The sequence below is a fragment of the Oryzias melastigma genome, linkage group LG17, assembly GCF_002922805.2.
Source record: "Oryzias melastigma strain HK-1 linkage group LG17, ASM292280v2, whole genome shotgun sequence".
NCBI lineage: Eukaryota > Metazoa > Chordata > Actinopteri > Beloniformes > Adrianichthyidae > Oryzias > Oryzias melastigma.
In genome coordinates, this window is record NC_050528.1 from 27,001,683 (window position 1) to 27,006,931 (window position 5,249).

The window sequence follows — 5,249 nt, forward strand, 5'->3', positions numbered from 1 at the left end:
GTAAAGTAACTTCAACAATCAAGTGAAAATAGAGCAGCTTTTGAATTGGAGCCTCAGTTTTCTGTTCTTAGTTAACAGGAGTGGAATCTGGTGTGTTCCTCTGCTGCTGTAGCCCGTCTGCCTCAAGGTTGGACATTTCAGAGATGCTCTTCTGCAGACCTCAGGTGTAACCGGTGGTTATTAGAGTTACTGTTGCTGTTCTATCAGCTGTAGAAGTTTGCAGATTCGAGGCTGGGGAGGGCGTGTAAGGGCGGGCAGCGAGGGCGGCGATTGTGCTTGTAGGCAGGTAGCGAGAGCGGCGAGGGGGCGTACGGCGTGTGGAGCGGGGCGGGTAGCGACTGCGGGCCATACAACGCCGCTCACGGTTTTAATTTAATTAATTTTTTGTTCTTTTCCCCCTTTTGTCCTCAGCAGTCTTACACTGCTGGGTTTTGTTATTTTAGTTTGTAGTTGGACCTTGGTAGTCTTAGTTTGGGGGTTTTATTATTTTTTTTCTCTTTAGGTATTTTTGGTCAGGCAGCCTTTAGCAGGGAGCTGCTGACTCTGACGATCAACATGGCTGGGTCAGCAGTCTCCCTGGCTTATTTTATGTTTGACCAAGGAGCCACCATGGAGAGATAAAAGAGCCACATGTGGATCCGGAGCCGCAGGTTGCAGAGCCATGTTCTAGAGTTACTGAGAACATAGTTAATGGAGTCTGACTCAACTGTCCTGCTCAATGAGCCTTAGAGTTTTATTCTCCTTATATTTGACATGATTTCAAAAATAGACCACTTTTTGGTGGTATGTCTTATAATTTGATGCATCCTAGCCTACAGTGCAAAACATATGATATTTATTTTCACCTCTATGACCCATTGGGAGACTTAACACTTGCAGATACTTTAATCCCAGAGGCTACAGTGACTGAGGAAAAGCTTCAAAAGAGCATAAACCGTTTTAAAAGTGTATCATTACCAGCCCATATTTGTCTTCTTATCAATACTGAGACACAGATTCAGACTCCTCTTGCTGCTCAACAGACTTGCAGACAAACAATATAGCTGCGTTATCCCTGCAAGACGCTCGGAAATCTTTACTAATCTTTTTCAATTATCCCTGGAGCGAACAACAGCCCCAGGCAGAACAGCAACCTCTTCAGTGCCCTTAAATATTAGCCTGACTCTGTCTGGAGCCCCCAGATTAATGCCTCAATCAATTACAGCCTATGAGCACGTAACACCTCCGCCCCCCCTTATCCCATCCAGCCCCCTCCTACTTGTGAGGATTAGAGCATTTACTTTGTCACTGCCATCTTGCTGGGGAAAGGAAGTGGGAGGGGTGTTTTTGTCTCATTAGAGGTATTATTTCTTTTAAGAATGAAGCGGGAGAGTAGAGAGCTTGAGGAACCCCTTTTTCCCCACTCTGACTTGTATCTAGTTTAAATCTCAGCTGGTTTCTTCCGTCTGGGTTTTCTTTTTGTCACATTCTCCAGCTTCTTTCCAAAGTCCAGAACTTTGTATTTGTTCCTTGATTGTCTCAATGATCTCTTCATGGTTCTTGTGATGGAATACAGACCTGCTCAAATAAAACCTCCAGTTTCTTGTAAATGTACAAATGTTAAGATAACTCATCAGCAAAAACTAATCTAAATAACTAATTGAAAGACTGAACTGTTGAGACTCCTGTTCTGGTTACGCACAGACTGCACACCCTTCAGTTGTGGGCCAAGGATGAGTGAGAAGTTTGGGATCTGTCCCCGACTGCTACACAATCCTGCAAATCCTCGTGACTCGCCACCATGGAGCTTTTTGACCACCTTGGTGATGAACCGTCCCACTTTCCGATCTGCAGGTTCTGCTTCGTCTGCTAAAGATGTGGGGATTCAAGAGATCCTCATTATCTTCAAGCCACCCTTCACTCAAGGTTGACAGCTGGTTTAAATTATCTCATACTGCCAGCATTTACACACACTCGCTCAGATTGGATGTTGGACTTTGAATCCCTTGTGTCACAAGTTCAGTTCATACATTTTATGGACAGAATCTATGGACCATTAGGGGCTGCAGAGAATCTGGATAGGGGGCAAATGATTTGTTCTCTGCTTTTGCAGTTGATGTTGTTCTGTTGACTTCATCAGCTTCAAGTCAGAGACCGTGATTCTCGACCTCTCTGGGGAGAGTTCCTGTCCCAAGTGGAGGAGTTTGGTGTCTTATGTTCTTGTTTAGGAGTGGGGGAAGGATGGATTGACAGTCAGATAGATGCAGTTGTATTCTGTACTTATTGCAGTGAAGATAGTCGTGACTACTCATCTGTGAACGTGAGCTTTTGGGACTGAGCATCTCTGCTTAGACTGTTGCCCTCCAACCTGGCTCTGGATAAACAGAAGTGGACGGACGGATGGATGGATAGAAATTAAGAGTAACTGTATTTTGTTACACTGACAACATAAAGGGATTGTATTGAGAATACATACATGGATTGAAGCTATGGATTCCATTCTGATAGATTTTAATTAATCAATATGCTATACCCCCTATCAATTAGAAAAAGCCAGAAGTCAATATCCAGATGGTCAGGATACTCCAACGCACAGAAACAGACTTGCACTGACAGATCTTTGGATTTAAAGAATCAATGAATTTTATTCTTGTCACACACTTAGGTGAAACAGTACACAATATATGTTTCTCGTCTTCTTTATTAGGCAGTCACGTCTTGCACGTATGGAGCCTGGACACTTGACCTCAGCCTGCTCCACTGAGTTAAAACATCATTGGTCTCCAGGATTTAAGCTCACAAGCTTTTAAAATGTAGATAGTGTCTCCTATTTTGAAATGGGGTTCAGCAGAAGCGAAAAGCAATTTTCTAACTTAAGACTATTTAACAATCAGGCCATCTGCAAATTAGCTCGTGGGAATCCATAAAAAATGTCAATAGTCATTTTTCTGTCTGCTGAAAACACTTTTCAAACAGCTCTCCATTCAATAATACATATTTTAAGCAACAAAGGGCCACAGACTTTTCACAATAAATAAGATAGCTAAATAAATTATATCTGGCTGCACAAAATATTTTTTTTTCTTGAAAAATGCAAAGCAGTTCTTTAAGACCAGTGAAACCACGGTGACAGGAACACCTCTGTGACCTTCAGTGATGACATGAGTTGGGTTACAAAGTTACAGTATTTTTCATGTATACTATTTATTAAAAGTAGTTTATATTTCTTAACATCATGTTGTGTTAATTAACTCGACTGTGGAGTTTGCTTTCTTCGTAATTAGCACGGTTAAACCAAACCCTGGATGGCCAATAGTAAGACTGACATGAGCCAACATCTCCATAATGATAAAAATGATCAATAATACCATTAATATTGAGTCTATCTATCTCAGCACGAACAGAACTGCTCACATGGGAGACGGTTCACCACTACTGCAGTACCACCTTTGAACCACTAGTGGACAGTATTTAGTAAACATTTGACAATCTGTTTTAACTAATCTCATTCCAAACTTTTCCATTTATTGAATACAAAGAATAGGAAATTTCAAGAAATAATGCACGTGTTCATGTTGTTAATATAATTTTAATATTTCTAATAATTTTGATTGTTAAATTATGTTTCCCAAATTTATTTTTATTTCTAATATATTGTCTTTTTGGCTGTCATCTTTAAAAATTAAATATGTCTCATCTGGTTAAATGGAGGTTAGTATTATGATTTAAAATGAAAAATAGAAATAATAATAATAAAAAATACTTTTTCTGCAGCACATCAGTTTGATAACTATCTGTAAGCTGTAAAGAAAGGAATCGGGATCTGAGATCTTGGAAAGTATTTTAAACAAGTTTTTAATTGAGTAGAGTAAATCTCCATTAATTTGTCCTTGTCATCCAGATGGATAATCCCCTACAGCCAAAGATTACAGGGATTATTGCTGCCGCATTGTGGGGGGAGATTAGCTCCAGATTTAATTCCACACATTTATCTGTCAACATTCACTTTCGGCCTCCTGCAGTCATGGGGGACAGACGGAGCTGCAGCAGCAGGTAATCAGCGACAGGGAAAACATACATCTATGCAGAACCAAGAGCAACAACTGAGCAAATTGATTCATTTTGGAGTTTTGATACATTTTTTTTTATTTGTGCCATGAAAACAAACGCATTACAAAGAATTCAGGAGGGAACGTAATTTACAATTATTCAGAGTGCGCAAACGAGTGCGTAAAAATCGAAAAATTGCATGTTTTGCTTGTCCAATAAGCAATAATATACTTTTGTTTTTCATATATTGTGTCTCTCTACACATTGGGGGTCCTTTTGCTCTTTTGGCTCCGTCCTCTCCAGTGTTTGGCTGCGTTCAGGACAAATATCACTTCTTTTTGCGCTTTGATCTCCAAGGAAATTGACTCTTCAGCAAAGCTCTTGTTCGCTTGTCATCGTAAAGTGTGGTGCAGGGTGTGCGCGCTCTAACTCACGACCCCTAGCATGCACCGTGACCGGTGCGGCGGGTCCTGGAGCTGTGTGCTGCATGCTGCAGAGCGGAGACCTGCATGGGAACCCGAACACTTGTTGGCTGGCGTGGCTCGGCCATTTCTAAACAGCGGCACGTTCGTCAATGGCACGGCGTGCAGCGCGCAGTCACGGCGCGTTAAAAACCTGCACGGTTCGAATTACCAGCTTGTGGGGGGCGGGGCGGGTGGGTTTGTGTGGATAGAATCAGTTTAAAGAAGAAGAAGAAAAAGGAAAATATAAAAAAAAGGGTCGACCAAACGTGAGTAGGAGGAGCCACAGTTAAAGTCAAGACTGACAGACAGACTGTCATTGGTTCTGATGATGTCAGGTTCAGAGTTTGTTCAGATCTGACCTCATGTTTTTGGACAAAATGTGTGAATAAATGTTTTAATATTTTCAACAAAAAAAATGTGATGAAACTTTTGCCAAATGTCACCTCAAAGTCATCTCAAATAGGTCAATAAATTGAAACTTTTGTGACAATTTGGAACTTAACATTCAGAGGGTTTCCTCTGTGACTTGATTCTATATGATCCTGCAGCACCTGATAAGAAATAGTCATACTTTACAGTTGCAAATCTTACAGTTTATTTACTCAAAAATAACTCTTTTGGTTATAAAATGTCAATGCAAAAGTGAGAAACAACCAAACTGTGAAACGTGATGCAGGTCAGAAGCTCTTAGAGGAAGGATTTTTGGAACTTTTAAGGAAAAAGTGTCAAAATAATCTGCTCCAAATGTCATCTGAC

At 40.8% G+C, this 5,249-nt stretch overlaps 1 protein-coding gene across 1 annotated transcript in view; it reads left to right on the forward strand.

Moving 5' to 3' along the window:
* ptf1a (pancreas associated transcription factor 1a) overlaps positions 1–5,249 on the forward strand; it is a 15,348-nt gene that overhangs the window by 5,804 nt on the left and 4,295 nt on the right. The gene's annotated exons all lie outside the window — the stretch shown is intronic.